The following is a 19,275-nucleotide window of genomic DNA, read 5'->3' on the forward strand; positions in this document are numbered from 1 at the left end:
CTCTCTATCTAGCGGTACAACAACAGGGGGAGGAGATATGTTGCGCGGGACAACATGAGGGTCGGAAAACAAGCACCTCCTACCTCTCTTGAACGTTTTCAGAGTGGTCAACTTTTAAAATCCATCAGCAACAATTAATGTACAGGGCAACTTGAATATGTTGTCAATGTTCCCAACTGTTCAATAATTTTTTAAGTGTTCTTATCTCTAAGTTTAATATTTGTTTGTAGTCGATCACAGTGTACATCCATTAATCTAAAAAAAATACTAAATTTAGATGAATCAGTAAATTGCCTGGTTTGATGACTTTATTGACAATATGATGGACAAATATCTCTTTTACAGTGAAATGTTATTTTTAGTGATACTGTACCTATACAACACGTGTTTTGACTGTCAGTGCACTGGGTTTCTAGAGTAAAGACATATATGTTACCAGTAAGGTTAATATAGGTAACAGTCTGCTAATTGGGGGGGGGGGCTTTCTGAGGAGTTTATTAGTCTTCCCAGGCTCATGAATATTGCTTTCCAAATCGCTCTTCGAACAAACACCAATAAACAGACATGAGGTTCATAAAGAGACAAAGACATATTTTTTAGTTCACGTAAAAAAGGGTACACAAATAACCCTTTGAGACTTATGTTTTCATGATCAAAATCAGTTTTGCATCACTTATGTCTCATGTAAACAGCTGTTTTACTTTAATTTTGTGTTTTATTTTTCCAGACAGGAAACCATTTGAGAAGTAACTGCAATGCATACACGTAAAAAGTGTATACACACAAACCCTTGCTCTTTATGTATTCATAAACAATAATCAGTTTTAAAACCCACATGATCTGCTGACACCATCTCAGCCTTCAAAAACCAGTTGAAAACACATCTATTCCGTGAGCACTTTACCAATCCACACTAATTGTACTTACTATATATATATATATATATATATATATATATATATATATATATATATATATATAAACTTTCCTTTTCTGTCTTTATTCTGTGCTTGCTTCTTTACTGCACCAGCTACTCTGAGAACTTGGTAATGCGATACTGCCGATATTGTTGACTCGTATAACAAATTGCTTGCTATGTTCTTCACTTGTATGTCACTTTGGATAAAAGCATCTGCTGAATGACTAAATGTAAATGTAAACCACTGATATCTCGTGTATGTAAACGGCTGTTTAACTTTATATTTCATATTTTATTTGTCCGGTCAGCAAACAATACAAGAGGAAACGACATGAATATATGAAGTGTAAGCATTTTTTTTATTAAAGCACAAAGGTCAGCCATTTTGTTGATCATGTGAAGCATGTGGTTTCCCTTTGTTTGAAATGTCTTCTATCTGCAGTACCGCCAGCGAACGGAGGGGGTGCTCGTTCAAAGATCAGACAGACACACGTTCGATTTTACTCACACTGAATTTAAACCAATTTGAAACCAAATGGATATTTGCATACACGAATAATTAATTAAATACTGCTATTCACCCCCATATAAGTAAACCCTGTGCTCTCTTTTCGCTTTAAACTCTGGAACACAGCAGTTATCACTGGACAGAGTACATTCAGAGTCTTCAGAAGTGAGAGGAAGTCAAATGTGGTCTGACAGTTATGAACGGAGAGTGGGGTAAAGCTTAAATATGATCCGAAAGCGTTGTAATTTAAGCACCCAGAACGCTTAAGAAATGTATTTGTAATCATAGAGCAGACAGAGCATTTGGCTCCTCCTCCTCTTCAAAGCCAGCCTCTGAAACTGCACTCGATCAGGCAGCCAAGGAAGACTGGATTTAGTTAATAGTCTAAAAATACCTGCGGTGAATGATGTGGTCTGAATGAGAGTCACTATATATATATATATATATATATATATATATATCAGTGACTCTACAATGACACCCTTTATTACGGCGTCACTGTGTGGGACGCGCTTTATAAAGAACATTCTTAAAGGAGAAGCCCTTCTGATACATGCTAAACAGTGGGAATTTTGGGAAAGGAACGTACCCTTGATGTTAACTTTCCCGAGATGTTTTCATCAAGTTAAAACCAAGTTCCAGCGTTTTTGCAGAAAGCAGAGATGTCGGGGAATTCGGATGGACTGCTGTGTGTGTGTGAACTGAACAGAGTGGACCTCTCTGATGTTACATGCGCCACTCAGTGCAGTTTTTCAGTACTAAGGCAGTTCAGTTTCTTGTCCTGTAGCGTCCCCCTCAGGCACAAAGTGTGAAATACTGAGACATGAGATCATCTTCTTTCTCTCTCTCTCTCTCTCTCTCTCTCTCTCTCTCTCTCTCTCTCTCTCTCTCTCTCTCTAGGTCACTGAAACAAATGACAATGTAATTTTGTGAAACTGGTAAAACAGTGCTTTATGGTAAGCCGAATTCACTTTTATTCATTCGCAGGATATGAATTGTTGATATTAACAATTCAATTTTCACTAGTTAGAATTCTAATTCTTAATATCAAGAATGCAATTTCCACTAGTAAAAATGTGAATTTTTGATATCAACAATGATTGAACGCTGAATGAATTTCAACTTGTAAAAACTATCATTCTTGATATCTGTAACTGTTTTTACGTGTTAAAAAGGAATTGTTACATGTTAAAATGTCATTTTTACTAGTTAAAATGTACTAGTTTTGATTTGATTACTATCTAAAACATTTAGTGGTAGCCTTTTCAACACTTTTCAATAAGGTTCCATGTGCTTACATTAGTTAATGCAGTAGGTTTCATGAATATATATATATATATATATATATATATATATAAACAGCATTTATTAATTTCTGTTAATGTTAACGGATAAAACATTGTTCTTTGTTCATTTATATTTCATAAACTAATGTTAACATTTACAACTTCTAATTTTTAAAATATATTAGTAAGTGTTGAAATTAACATTAGCCAAGAATAACAAATGCTGTAAAAGTATTGCTCATTGTTTTTCAAGTTAACAAATGTTAACAAATGAAACTTTATTGTAAGGTGTTACCCATTTGACTATATTATATTTGATCATTTGATTTCCTTCCTGTTCATAAAGTTACAAAGAGTACTTAAAAAAAGACACAAAGAATGGGCATTTAATGTCATATTTATTTAATCATATCAAATTCAAAATAAACTTAAACAAAATAAATAAAATTAAAAAAATATACATTATTAATAAGAAATTTAAATAATTATAAATTAAACTAAAATAATTATTTAAACAACAAAAGCTTGAGTCACTCAAAATAAAAGCATTTTTTTTTTTTTCAAATACAACCCTATTGCTAATCGAACTGTTTCCAGAATAATATTCATTTGACAACCAATTTAAGCTTCAAGAAGAATAACGAGAAATACATGTATACGATCCAGTAGTTAGCAGATAAACACTTAGCTTAATAAAGTAATTGTTTACCAAAATTGCTAGATTTAATAAAACTTTACATAGACAACAACTTACCGTGCTCTCCGACATGACTGTTCTGTCATTAGCTCGTAACATCAGTCCGGAGACTGCAGGCCTGAAACTGCTGTGACTTAAGGCCGATTTATCCTTCTGCATCAGACCTATGGCTCTGCAGCTCTGCAGATGGATACTATTGTGTGTAATGTATCTGTGTGCTGTTGATAAATGTATGAACACGTGTTCCATCGCTTTGCATAAAATCGTAGGCTAAATTAATGTTTGGGTATTAGGAACAAGGAGGAGTAGATATAAAATCTAACAAACATGTTACTACATGAACTTGATTGAGCTCTCCTGTGTGTGTAAAGAAGCCATGAAAATAACAGTTTTCATGTTTTACTTTTTACTTAACCTTAAAATAAATTGTCAAAATCTTTTGATTTTTTAAATTAATTAATTAATATATATATATTTGTTTATGTACTTTAGGTTAAAATGGAATGCACTAATTTAACAGTCAGGACCTCGTTTCCCAATAACGATTGATCTTGGCTGTTAAGAGCGTTTTCTACCAGTGATTTTATGAATGTTCGTTATTTATTTTACGTGCGTTTCCGAAAACTGCGCTTAACATGAACGTGCGAGGATGCGGTTTAAGTGCTACGACATCCGGCCTCTTTTTGTGCATGCGCTTGAAAACAACATACCCAAAGTAAAACTCTTCCAGTTCTTGAACCATTTGGTCTACAAACACAAATTTGGTCTTGTTTGAAAGTAGACACTTTCATGAGTAAAAATGTGTCATTTTAGTATAAAAAAAATTAGTTAGAGCTATTCAAATATTTTGAATAGTGACCACAAATATTTATTTATAAAATACCTTTTTAAGACTATGCGCAGTGCCCCAAAAACACATCTGATATGAAGCCACATGTCTGCTGAAGGTCTGACACAATTTTGAAGTCGATATGATCAAAACTCTTTGTTCCATGATTTATGTAAGTGTACTTCCAAAAAAAGGTCACTTGGAGGCACTAAATTTCATAGTTTAAACATAAATTAAATGTAAATCATTTTTGACTCACCTGTCCTTAAGAGGTTAAGAGAGTCGCTGACCATGTGATAGTGCTGAAATGTGACCGTATAGTGCTGCTCGTCATTACATCTTCATTATATTTATATTTATATTATATTTAAAAACGTTTGTAATTTACCTCGCTGGCAATATTGAAAAATATTTTCTTAAATTCACCACATAATTGCATTTTGTTTTTCAGAACTACACTATATTGCCAAAAGTATTCGCTCATCTGCCTTTAGACGCATATGAACTTAAGTGACATCCCATTCTTAATCCATAGGGTTTAATATGACGTTGGCCCACCCTTTGCAGCTATAACAGCTTCAACTCTTCTGGGAAGGCTTTCCACAAGGTTTAGGAGTGTGTTTATGGAAATTTTTGAGCATTCTTCCAGAAGCGCATTTGTGAGGTCAGGCACTGATGTTGGACGAGAAGGCCTGGCTCACAGTCTTCGCTCTAATTCATCCCAAAGGTGCTCTATCGGGTTGAGGTCAGGACTCTGTGCAGGCCAGTCAAGTTCTTCCACACCAAACTCGCTCATCCATGTCTTTATGGACCTTGCTTTGTGCACTGGTGCACAGTCATGTTGGAACAGGAAGGGGCCATCCCCAAACTGTTCCCACAAAGTTGGGAGCATGGAATTGTCCAAAATCTCTTGGTATGCTGAAGCATTCAGAGTTCCTTTCACTGGAACTAAGGGGCCAAGCCCAGCTCCTGAAAAACAACCCCACACCATAATCCTCCCTCCACCAAACTTCACAGTTGGCACAATGCAGTCAGACAAGTACCGTTCTCCTGGCAACCGCCAAACCCAGACTCGTCCATCAGATTGCCAGATGGAGAAGTGTGATTCATCACTCCAGAGAACGTGTCTCCACTGCTCTAGAGTCCAGTGGCGGCGTGCTTTACACCACTGCATCCGACACTTTGCATTGCACTTGGTGATGTATGGCTTGGATGCAGCTGCTCGGCCATGGAAACCCATTCCATGAAGCTCTCTATGCACTGTTCTTGAGCTAATCTGAAGGCCACATGAACTTTGGAGGTCTGTAGCGATTGACTCTGCAGAAAGTTGGCGACCTCTGCGCACTATGCACGTCAGCATCCGTCATTCCCAATCGCTTCCACTTTGTTATAATACCACTGACAGTTGACTGTGGAATATTTAGTAGCAAGGAAATTTCACGACTGGACTTGTAGCACAGGTGGCATCCTATCACAGTACCACGCTGAAATTCACTGAGCTCCTGAGAGCAGCCCATTCTTTCACAAATGTTTGTAGAAGCAGTCTGCATGCCTAGGTGCTTCATTTTATACACATGTGGCCATGGAAGTGATTGGAACACCTGAATTCAATTATTTGGATGGGTGAGCGAATACTTTTGGCAATGTAGTGTATATATTTGTTTTACACAATCACTGCTTCATTCATCAGATGTGCATTTTAATATTTCGCTTTCAAAATTGTCTCTGTGGGTTGAGATTAAAGCTTCCAGGATCAGTGAAGACAGCGGAGACCCTGTGTATGGTCCTGCTAAATGACAACCAGCATTGATTGAATATAATGAGGTTCACCGTGTTATTACGGAGCGCAAAATAAGGAGACGCGTGGAAGCTGCGCTTTAGGGACATTCACCAATCAAAGGGAGATCTGCTCTTTACTCCCAAAAGTGATAGCAGTTACAGCAATGATACACAACATGTGCGGTACTACACAACACATGGTGCGGGCGAGAGCACCCTTAGGTGTCAGAGAGGAAGAGGAGATGAGGATGAGGAGCCAACAGGCAATACTGTACGGACGATTTTCATGCACGGCATCAAGTTATTTACATTTTTCCTTCTCTCACTGATTGTAATTTTTACAGTTCTCTGCAACAATCATGCCACCACTTTGTTGTTACCAACTAGTCCACAAATAACTTTAATTCTTTACTTATTAATTTATCTGTTCATCCAATATTGACTAACCATTTATTATTGTTATTATTATTATTATTATTATTATTAGCCTTGTCGGTTAAAAATAATAATAAAATAAAACTTATTTATACTGATATTAAATGAGCATGAAGTGTAGCTATAGGTATTTAAATTGTATGAAGTGTAATTTTGTAATTGTCCTGCAGGTGTCTGCATAAGTCTGTGTCTTTACGATGCTCTTAGCACTGTACGATTACTCCAGAGCACTCGTTAATCTACAAGCATTTTCAAGTACTACTTAAGGTACGATGCTTTTGGGAAACGGGCCACAAAACTAAGATGAATCGTAAGATGGATTTTATGATCTACTTAGGCTTACAATGCTTCTGGGAAACGAGGCCCAGGAATGTTCTTTTCAATAATAACACTGTGGTGTCGGGTTTATCTGTCTGGTTGTGCCATCTTGTGGACTTAGGAAACAACGTCAATTTAAATATCTGGTGAATTGAAAATACGAATTTACTTTTAATTAATTTTGATAATATTTAAGGTAAAAATTATAATTTTGTATCTTAGCCCTGCACTGTAAAACATTTCAAGTTGGTTAAACTTATAAACACAAATTCACTTGCTGCCTTAAAAACGTGAGTAAACTCAACTTGAAGATAAACTTTGTTTCAACTCAAATAGTTACACTATATTGCCAAAAGTATTCGCTCACCCATCCAAATAATTGAATTCAGGTGTTCCAATCACTTCCATGGCCACAGGTGTATAAAATGAAGCACCTAGGCATGCAGACTGCTTCTACAAACATTTGTGAAAGAATGGGCTGCTCTCAGGAGCTCAGTGAATTCCAGCGTGGTACTGTGATAGGATGCCACCTGTGCAACAAGTCCAGTCGTGAAATTTCCTCTCTACTAAATATTCCACAGTCATCTGTCAGTGGTATTATAACAAAGTGGAAGCGATTGGGAATGACAGCAACTCAGCCACGAAGTGGTAGGCCACGTAAAATGACAGAGCAGGGTCAGCGGATGCTGAGGCGCATAGTGCCAACTTTCTGCAGAGTCAATCGCTACAGACCTCCAAAGTTCATGTGGCCTTCAGATTAGCTCAAGAACAGTGCATAGAGAGCTTCATGGAATGGGTTTCCATGGCCGAGCAGCTGCATCCAAGCCATACATCACCAAGTGCAATGCAAAGCGTCGGATGCAGTGGTGTAAAGCACGCCGCCACTGGACTCTAGAGCAGTGGAGACGCGTTCTCTGGAGTGACGAATCACGCTTCTCCATCTGGCTGAGTCTGGGTTTGGCGGTTGCCAGGAGAACGGTACTTGTCTGACTGCATTGTGCCAACTGTGAAGATTGGTGGAGAGGGGATTATGGTGTGGGGTTGCTTTTCAGGAGCTGGGCTTGGCCCCTTAGTTCCAGTGAAAGGAACTCTGAATGCTTCAGCATACCAAGAGATTTTGGACAGTTCCATGCTCCCAACTTTGTGGGAACAGTTTGGGGATGGCCCCTTCCTGTTCCAACATGACTGCGCACCAGTGCACAAAGCAAGGTCCATAAAGACATGGATGAGCGAGTTTGGTGTGGAAGAACTTGACTGGCCTGCACAGAGTCCTGACCTCAACCCGATAGAGCACCTTTGGGATGAATTAGAGCGAAGACTGCGAGCCAGGCCTTCTCGTCCAACATCAGTGTCTAACCTCACAAATGCGCTTCTGGAAGAATGGTCAAAAATTCCCATAAACACACTCCTAAACCTTGTGGAAAGCCTTCCCAGAAGAGTTGAAGCTGTTATAGCTGCAAAGGGTGGGCCGACGTCATATTAAACCCTATGGATTAAGAATGGGATGTCACTTAAGTTCATATGCGTCTAAAGGCAGATGAGCGAATACTTTTGGCAATATAGTGTACGTTGACAAGTTGAGGTCTATCATTTTTTTGAAGTTTGGAGCAGAAGAAATAGAAATAAACCTTGTGTAAATTGTCAGCTTTATGCTAAGCTAAAATGCTATTTCTAGCCATTTTACATGCAAATCATATCATGATCATATTTTTTTATCAAGAAATTTCACGTTGGATCATAATTGCTTTTTTTCTAGTAAGACCTTTGATATTAGGGCAAACATAGTTTTCTTGATAATAAGTTTTGTATTGTTTTCCTGTAAAAGTTTTCAATTTGATTTATCTTGTTTTAGAAGCAACACTACATAAGATATTTGGGTTTTTCAGAGAATGTATTTTTAATGTGAATTTTGTCTTATTGTACTGGCAGAGTTTTTATATCAAAAGAAGTGAAAAAATCTACCAGTGCTGAAGAAGTAATCCTTAGAAACTCTATAAAGAGGGGATTTTTGTCCCCCTCACTTTTCCAAGCTAAACCCATATCGAGTCCAAAAGTTGGATTTGTATACAGTATTCTTTGCGTTTTGTTACTTTGGGCTGATTGAGTGACCATCCAACCAATCACAGGTGAGTTTCATGAGCCAAAACAACCCTTACGTAATAGGCCGTCAGTCAGACAGTCTAATGAACACGGCGCCGTTAATTTCTACAAAGTTGCTTTCAACAATGCTAATGTATCCATGTTTTTATCAGCATTAAAGTTGATCTAAATTAATAATCTAGAGATGAGGAAGACACAAACAAGTTATTTATCAGCATATCATTCTTGATTGGGAGCATTACGTGAAATGTACTGCAGAAAAAACAAAGGACAGTCCTTCTTTTAAGCACACATTGTAAGTGGAGTTTATAGTCTTCATTAAGTTACGCTTTTTACTTTATGTTTGTGAGGAAATAGTTTGATCGGTGGTTTTGTCCAATTTAATCAGATTACGAGATCGATGTTAAATATGTAAAGCTATTTTTAATATCAGCTTGTCATGTTTAAATGTGTTTTTGTTCATGTTTTATGTTCATGTCTTTTATTTTGGAAGTTTAGTTCCTGTTCCCTCATGTGATCTTGTCATGTGATCCTGTCATGTGTTTCCCCTGTTCATGTGTCTTGTTTTCATTGGTTCATTGTTTGATTATCTTATTATTAGTTTGGTCTTGTGATTGGTTGTCATTGTCATGTATTTGCCCATGTCCATGTATTTAAGCGCTCATGTTTGCCATTGTCTCTTGTCAAGAATTGTTGGTGTAAATTCATGTCATGTCATGTCAAGTCATGCCATGTCATGTCATGTCATGTCATGTCCATGTTCATGTTTTGGTTTCACATTCTGGAATATACTCACGTTTGAATAAACTGCACTTGGGTTCTTCACTTCATCATCGTCTTCGTCTGCCTGTCATTGCTAAGCAACGTTACAGAATACTTGACCACAAAATGAACCCAGCAATCCAGCTTCTTCGTTTATGACGGGGAATCGTCCCCTGGAGGATTTTTGATCTTTGCTACCATGTGGATTTTAATGAGGTGGCACTAAAGGACATTTTTCGAAATGGTTTGAATGACTTTTTGAATTATCTTATGCCTGAAGGCGCTGTTCCAGTGACTCTTATAGTGAAAAAATCTACCAGTGCTGAAGAAGTAATCCAAAGTATTTAGAATACGTTACTGACCTTGAGTAATCTAATGAAATACATTACAAATAACATTTTACAGCATGTATTTTGTAATCTGTAGTGGAATACATTTCAAACGTAACCCTCCCAACCCTGACTACATTGACTATGCTCTTATGCTGAGCGGTTCTTCGTTCACTGTTGGAATTGCGGATGGGGAACTCCGCAATTCCACAGCACTCACCACACCTCAGCCCAAATCATAGATGCCACGTCAGAGTTCACCGTCATGACCACCACGTCAGAGTCCACCATCAAGGTTGCCGTGCCACAATTCTCCGTCAAGGCTGCCAAGCCAGAGCCTCACATGGTCACTGAGCCAGGGTCCCCCGTCAGGGTCGCCGAGCCAAGGTCCCCCGTCATGGTCGCTGAGCCAGAGTGCCACGTCATGGTCACAGAGCTTGCGCCACCTTCTGCCCCAGATCCTGCTCCATACCATTTCACAGCCACGCCTGAGTCTGCTCTATGCCATGTCACAGCCACTCCTCAGTCTGCTCCATGCCATGTCACACCCACACCTGAGTCTGCTCCATGCTATGTCACAACCACGCATGAGTCTGCTCCATGCCATGTCACTGCCAAGCTTCTGTCTGCTCCATGCCATGTCACAGGCTCGCCTCTGGTCCACGAGCCCACGCCTGCCACGGCCAATGAGCCAACGTCCATGCCTGCCACGGCCAACGAGCCAATGCCCATGCCTACCACAGTCAATGAGCCAACGCCCACGCCTGCCGCGGCCAACGAACCAGCGTTGCAAGCCTCATCCATCCCAGAGGCAGCGTTGCAAGCCTTGTCCATCCCAGATCCAGCTCTCACTGGGCTATTAGACCTGGAGTTGGTTCCCGCTCTTGTGCCCACCCTGAGTCCTCCTGATCAGCCGGTTCCTCCCAAGTCACTGGCTCGACCATCACCCCCTGTGACGTCTCAGACAAGGGGAACTTCCGACCCTCTGACTCCACCTAGACCCTCTGAGCCCTCGATCCCTCAAAATCACCTCGGCTTTACGTTCCCTCGGCTCCACCGCGGTCCTCCAGCCTATCGGCTTCACTGGGGTTCCTCGTCCCTCCAGCTCCTCCTTGGTCTGTTGGTCACCTGGCTCCATCCCTATGGCTCCATCTTGGTCCTCATCCCCACCGGCTCCAGCTCAGTCTTCCGATCCCCCAGCTCCACCCTGGCCCTGGCCCTTCAAGCCTTCGGCTACTCTCTTGGTTCCAAGTTCTCCAGTTTCGCTCCTCAAGCCTCTCACGGCTCCACCTTCCATGGCTCCGCCCCTCGAGCCTCTCATGGCTCCACCTTCCACTGTCTCCACCCTGGTCTCCTGCTCCACACCGTCTCGCCAGGCCATGCTCCATGCCGTGTCTCATCAGGCCATGTTTCTAGGACCCCCCACCCCCAGCTCCCTATTGAAAACTATTGTTTGTTTATGTTTGGGCATCGGGAGCCGCCCATAGTAGGGGGGGATATGTCACGTTTAAATGTGTTTTTGTTCATGTTTTATGTTCATGTAATCCTGTCATGTGTTTCCCCTGTTCATGTGTCTTGTTTTCATTGGTTCATTGTTTGATTATCTTGTAATTAGTTTGGTCTTGTGGTTGGTTGTCATTGTCATGTGTTTGCCCATGTCCATGAATTTAAGCCCTCATGTTTGCCATTGTCTCTTGTCAAGTATTGTTGGTGTAACGTCGTGTCATTGTTCTTTCAAGTTAAGTCTAGTCAAGTTCATGTTTTGTTTTGGTTTCACATTCTGGAATATACTCATGTTTGAATAAACTGCACTTGGGTTCTTCACTTCATCATCATCTTCGTCTGCCTGTCATTGCTAAGTAACGTTACACAGCTCCTGTTTTTTACCTCTTTGTTGGTGTGCAGTCGTCAAACTGTAGGAAAAAAGATAGATCTGCTGTGTTCTTAGAATACTTATGCATTTTACTGTAGTGAATAGGGGCAAGATCTTCCTGTTCAATACAAAACCAGGGAGGGGCTCTCTCAGGTGGAAGTGACCAATGAGCCAAATGTCTAAGACCGAATGCATAATAATAAAACAAAACCTATCCAGAGTAAAATAATCTGAAATTAATCCATTTGTTTGTACCACCGCTACTGGGTGCCTATTAAGTAACTTAATCCATCCAATAAACGTACTCTCAAACCCGTACATTTCCAAAATCTTAAAAAGATAATCCCATTCTACCATATCAAACGCCTTTTCAGTATCAAGTGAAATGGCAGCGACCACATGAAACGCCTAATGTTATCAGAAGAGCTGCGGCCCCGAATAAACCCCACCTGGTCTATATGTATAAGAGATGTCATAACTTTGCTTAATCGATTAGCCAAAATTTTTGACAATATTTTAATGTCTAGATGGATCAGGGAAATTGGACGGTAACTCTTACACTTGCTTGGATCTTTCTCCTTTTTAAGAATCAGACTGATCTGGGCTTGTGGCATGGTTGGTGGAAGATTTCCATTCTTTAATGATTCCGTATGAACTTCTAGCAAAAGTGGAGTCAGTTCTGTAGCATAAGATCTAAAAAAAACTCAGTGGAAAAGACATCTGGCCCCATCACCAAGCTCCTCCAAGTTTATCTCAGAATCAAGAGAATTTTTATGCTCAGTCATCAGTTTAGGGAGTTCTAATGGTTCCACAAAATTTCTAATATCTTCATCATTAGACGAAGATGTGGAACTATAAAGATCAAGATAGAATTCTTTAAAAATATTATTAATATCAATGGCTGAGGAAACAAATTTCACCACCAGCAGATTTCACTGAGGGAGTGGTAGAAATTGACTCTCTCTGCTTTATATATCTAGCCAAAAGCTTCCCTGGTTTGTCCCCCGACTCAAAGTATGTAGTCTTGCTCTGAATAGTCAAAACTCCACCTCCCACGACAAAATAGTATTATATATGTATTTCAATCGGGTCAATTCTCTGAGGCCATCAGACGACATTCGGCACTTCAGGCCTGCCTCAGCACTTTTAATATTCCCTTCCAACTCCACGTGTTCTCGTGCTTTGGATTTTCTGATGAATAAGGCATACTGTATGATCCGACCCCTAAGAACCACCTTAACTGCCTCCCAAGCCATGCCCACAGAGGATACTAAGGACCAGTTGGTCTCCATATAAACATTGATTTCAGCCTTTAACATTTGTTGGAAATCAAGATTTTGCAAAAGGGATACATTAAAGCGGCAACTATATGATTTCTTTTTTTCCATATGTGGCAACACCTCTAAACACACCAGGACGTGATCTGAAACTAAGATGTTTCCAATTGAGCAATCAACAACAACTTACATGAGTGCAGCAGATGACCTAATCATTCCAATGTCCTGCAAAAAATACTCCATAAAACAAACTCCAGCCAATAGGAGGCATAAGCACAAAGAACATGCAGATTCATCCACAAACTGTCCCGAAGGAGTGTTACTACACAACCCAAACTCCAGCCACTAAGCGGAATCAGCACAAAAAGAAACAAAGGCGCCGTTTCCTCGGACAGTCAAGTGAATGTTCAGTGAGTCAGGCTCGCTCGGCTGCAAAGCGAGCGCCACACAATGACTTACTCATTCCACTGTCTTTATGAAGGACAATGCTTGTTGGGGACAAGTAAATACTTTGCGGCCAACCTTAGCATCTATTCTCAACCTGGCCAGGAACTTCAGTGCAAAAGCCACCCTCCGTCGATGCAAGAGTTTCTTGAAGGAGTGTTATTCCACAAAACAAACTCCAGCCACTAGGCGGAACCAGCACAAAAAGAAACAAAGGTGCCGTTTCCTCGGACAGTCAAGTGAATGTTCAGTGAGTCAGGCCCACTCGGCTGCAATGTGAGAATCACACAATGACTTACTCATTCTATTGACTTTATGAAGGACAATGCTTGTTGAGGACAAGTAAATACTTTGCAGCCATCCTTAGCATATATTCTCAATTTGGCCGGGAACATCAGTGCAAAAGCGATCTTCCACTGATGTAAGAGTTTCTTGCATTCCTTGAATCGATCACGTTTCTCTCTTGTTGAATTCGCAAAGTCTGGGAACAGGAAAAATGTTGTGGTTCTTCCAAGAAAGCCTTCCTTTACTCCTCACCTAGCGTACTACAAGATCTTAATTGGATGATCTCAGAAATTTGGCCAGAATTGATCGGGGCCTGTCTCCCTCAGCGGATCTCCGAGCCGGAACTCTATGAGTTCACTTGATTTCCAGCTTATGGCCTGTTATGTCTAACAGACTCGGAAAGAGCCCATCCAGAAATTCCACCATATTCTGACCCTCTGCTCGCTCAGGAATTCCAACAATTCGGATGTTGTTTCGCCAGTTACGATTCTCAAGGTCTTCCAACTTTTCCCAAATGCGTTCCAAGTCCACCTTGGTCACTAGCAGATTAGCAGCTAATTCCCTCTCCGCTGACTCCAGATAATCGATCCGTTTCTCAACATCCACCACTCTTGTTTTTTTGTCTCCATGGCAGTGATCGATCAACATATTACAGCAAGATCCTCCAAGTCAGCAACGACCTTTGTCAGCATTACCGACGTGTTCGACAGTTGACGCTGATGTTGATCTCTCCCACCGCACTGTCCAAATTGAGTCCTGGGCTCAAGGCCTCCGGAGGGGCATCAGCTTGAGCACATAAGTGTCTTTTATTGTCTCCAGAGCCCGAGAATTTTGAATTCTTTGACATATTGTCTTCCTAGGACAGTTAAGAATCAGGGTGTATTGAATCTCACTGGTTTATGACATAAAAAGTATTAAAACCAGCAAAGTGCGCAGAGCTCGCTGTTCACACATCCAAACCTCGAATGGCATCACGTGACTAATGCTACGTGACAATCCTGTTAATTGCCCTATTTCAGTAATTTTGGGATTTTTACAGGAGCGCTTAGACGCTGGTCTACGCTAAAAGTATATGTAGCCGCTATTTCAGCAAATCATGCAGCTGTAGGGGGCATGCCAATAGGTAGACACTCTTTTGTGGTCATCTTTCTAAGAGGCGCGAGGCAATTGAATCCTCCCCGCCCAGCTACAATCCCTACATGGAACCTGTCCTTGGTGCTGAACGTGCTGACTAAAGCCCCCTTTGAACCGATCGAGACTATCGATCTGCGTTCTCTTTCCTTTAAAACAGGTCTCTTACTCACCCTGTCATCTATTAAGAAGGTGAGTGATCTACAGGCGTTCTCAACGCACAGCTCCTATTTGGAATTCGGTCCGAGCGAATCTAGAGCCACGCTGAGACCAAAAAAAGGTTATATTCCCAAAGTGCCCTCTACCCCCTTTAAGGCGCAGGTAGTCACTTTACAAGCCTATTACCCCCCTCCTTTCCAGTCAGAAGAGCAACGCTCCCTTCATACACTCTGTCCAGTCAGAGCGCTACACACCTATGTGTCCCCACACAAGCAAATTCAGACAAATGGACCAGCTTTTTGTCTTTTTCGGAGGTCACTCGAAAGGCATGCCAGTCTCAAAGCAGAGACTGTCACATTGGATTGTCGACACTATAACACTGGCGTACAAATCTCAGGAAACCCAATGCCCTTTTGGCATTAAGGCCCACTCAACGAGAGGACTCTTGGGCGTGGGAAAATGGTGTGTCCATACAAGAAATCTGCCTGGCGGCGGTTTGGGCTTCGCCCAGCACCTTTGCACGATTTTACAACCTTGACAAGCATTCGGTGGCTTCACAGATATTGTCTGTGCAGCAGCATTACTTCATTGTGTTCTAAGGTCCGCTTCGAGAACTCGATGAATTCACTTCGCTCCTGGACCGTACGCACCTGTGCTCTCCTAAGTCTGCTTAGCATTTTCTATTCAACAATGCAATACTCGGCCCTTCATGTTAAGCGCCATCATACTTCGTTTATACTGTCTTATTTCACTACATGCAATATCACTTATGTCTTGGCTGTGCTTTAAACTTTTGAATGTAAAGCATGCCACACTCAGGCCATACCACTTGAATATATATTTACTGTGTTTCCCACACAAATACATGAATATACCTGTGTCTCGGCCACGCCTTAGACACTCATTCTCTAGTTAAAAGATGGATATGTGCTGTGTTTCCCTTAGTGGAACTCAGCTAACGGTTTCACTACCGGACGGTGCACCTGGCTGTACTCTACTGGGTCCGCTTGTAGCCCTTTTAAAGGCAAAGCATCCCTGTGGTCTACTGAGCGATGTGGTTGTGCTTGTTACCTCGCCCCCTCAGAAATGTCTGGGCGAGGCTGATTTCTTTATGCTTCCTTTAAGCTAAGCATTGTATCTGTACAACACAATTTAATGTCCTGCCCTTTCTATACACTTGGGGTAGTTACAACGAGATTCGCTCGAGTGTTATGTATTACGTGTCCTTTGTCCAGTACCGTGGCGTGATCGTACACGTTCCCATAAGCGTCAGCGACGCAATGTAAGTGACTGAAATCGAAAAGGAACGTCTCCGGTTATGTATGTAACCTCGGTTCCCTGATATGTAGGGAACGAGATATCGCGTAGCTAGCCGTGCTATTGGACGTCAATATCGGGCGGCTCGGCCGCTGCTTTCAGTCAATAAATTCTGACTGATGGCGTTATGCCGCCTGCTCATATAGAGAGCTGAGCACCGCATGCTCAGTGTCATTGGCTGAGCGGGCATGAATGCCATTGGCTCAATTCAGTTGCATCTGAATTGGCGTGATCCAATAGGAGTTCAGAAATCGGAGAAAAGGAGTTATTCCCATAAGCGTCAGCGATGCGATGTCTCATTCCATACATCTCAGGGAACCGAGGTTACATACGTATCCAGAGACATTTTTACTAGTTGAAATCCCATTTTTGATATCAAGAATGTGATTTCTGCAAGTGATGATGTCATTTTTTTTTTTTTATTGGCATTTCCACTAGTGAAAATTATATTCTTGATATCAGTAATTTGAATTTTAACTAGTGAAAATTGAATTGTTGATGTCAACAATTAATATCCTGCGAATGAATAAAAGCTAAAACGGCTTGCCATAGTGCTAGAAGTGGGGCGGTATATCGCAACCGTTTTGGCTTTTAAAGCTTTGTCTAACTATCCGTAATTATATTTTAGATATCTACAATTGCATTTTGACGAGTCACAATTATAATCTGACTAGTCAGAATGCTAATTTGAGATGTCTGCATTTATAATTTGACAAGTAAGAAAGAACATTAAAGATATCTGTTAATCTATTTTGCCTAGTCGAAATTCCATTTAAGATTTCTGTAATGACATCAAAGATTTCGTCACTTCTAACGTCACACATCCACAAAGATGATTAGAGATATCTGTAATTCAGTTTTGACTAGTCAAAATTATACTTTCAGATATCTAAATTGCCCTTACCCTAGTCGATCTGCTGTGTTGTGACCTGCAATGATTCTTCATTACGCACCACCTCTTACTTCCTGTTGCAATCCCATAGTAATGTCCAAGCTGTTAAAGTAACTAGCTGCTAACAGAAAGATTAAGTCGATGCTTGACAGTTTAATAAACAATATCTTGATGCATTTATATATGTTAAAAGGTCTCCAGTTTACTATCTGTAGCAAAGTGACTGTTGTGATGTTGCAGCACGGACCAATTTAAGTGTAAATAATTAATAAAGACAGACAACCACAAACGGGTCTTTTGAATTTATTATTATGCAATCTATAAAAATGTGAAATTGGGCAAATAGATTCATGATGTAGTGGTTTAATGCTTCAGAATCAAGGCACCCATGTTTTTTTTTAATCCATTAAAATCATTAAACACAGTTAAAAATTACAGTCAGTTGAAAAGAGAGAAGCCTAATTCAACCATTTAAATAATCGATCATAACTTCTATTAAGTGGCTGTGAATTTCCTAGTTACTATAACTTCTGTATTCTGAATTAATACATAGCCTATATTAATTAATTAATTTTACTAACAATTAAATACATTTATTTAATTAGTATATTAAACATGCTTGTGTATAATTTGCCAATAGCGTTATAGCCCACTTGATGGCAGTGTGTAACAGCAACACTGAGAGAAGTATTGCTGTGTTGGAGTGATGAGACATGGATCAATAAAGTTCGTTTCTAATAATTACATGCCCACTGTAGACATGCAATGTGCAACTGACCTTTGAGCTAATATAGGGGTCGGTTCTGATTTTGAGTTTATTTGGGAATGATGGCTGATACAAATCATTTTTACAAGTGCTCCATCATCATTGTTCCTTATTATTGATACAAATAAAAAAAATACAAAAAAAGTTTGCAAAATTCTGTTTAAAATAAACCAAACATGCAAGACTAACATTAACAGATCAATTCTTTTCCAGACAAAATGGCGGACGGCAAAAAATGTCCGAAATGTTGTTTTGTTTTTGTTTTTGTTTTTAAGGCGGGGCATAGCAGAGAGGGAATTTGAAAAAGCATTTTCGATATCTGTAAAGGGTTTTTCACTAGTAAGAATGTTGATTTAAAATATCTCTTTTAAAATTCTTCACAGTCAGATTAATAATTGCTGATATCTCCAAATAAAGATTTTACTGGTCTGTAATCAACCTGAGATAACCATAAATACATTATAGATATCTTTAAATGAAAATTTACTAGTAATAATTCAAATTAAAGATATCTCCTATTAAATATTGACTAGTCATAAATCCAATTCAACATGTCTACAACTATATTTTGCCTAGTCATATCTTAGCTTCAGATATATATATATATATATATACAGGTGCATCTCAATAAATTAGAATGTTGTGGAAAAGTTCATTTATTTCAGTAATTCAACTCAAACTGTGAAACTTGTGTATTAAATAAATTCAATGCACACAGACTGAAGTAGTTTAAGTCTTTGGTTCTTTTAATTGTGATGATTTTGGCTCACATTTAACAAAAACCCACCAATTCACTTCAGTCTGTGTGCATTGAATTTATTTAATACACGAGTTTCACAATTTGAGTTGAATTACTGAAATAAATTAACTTTTCCACAACATTCTAATTTATTGAGATGCACCTGTATATATATATATATATATATATATATATATATATAAAACATTTATTAGGATATTGAGTTCTGTAATTGAATTATGACTAGTCAAAACCATATTAAAGATATCTTTAAGTTCTGACTAGTCATAATTCAATTACAGATATCTACAATTGATTTTATTACTAGTAACAACTTAGAGATATCTTAAATTATAATTAGTAATAAATCAATTGTAGATATCTGTAATTACAATTTCTACTAGGGAAAAACTCTATTGTAGATATCTGA

The sequence above is a fragment of the Myxocyprinus asiaticus genome, chromosome 8, assembly GCF_019703515.2.
Source record: "Myxocyprinus asiaticus isolate MX2 ecotype Aquarium Trade chromosome 8, UBuf_Myxa_2, whole genome shotgun sequence".
NCBI classification, from domain to species: domain Eukaryota; kingdom Metazoa; phylum Chordata; class Actinopteri; order Cypriniformes; family Catostomidae; genus Myxocyprinus; species Myxocyprinus asiaticus.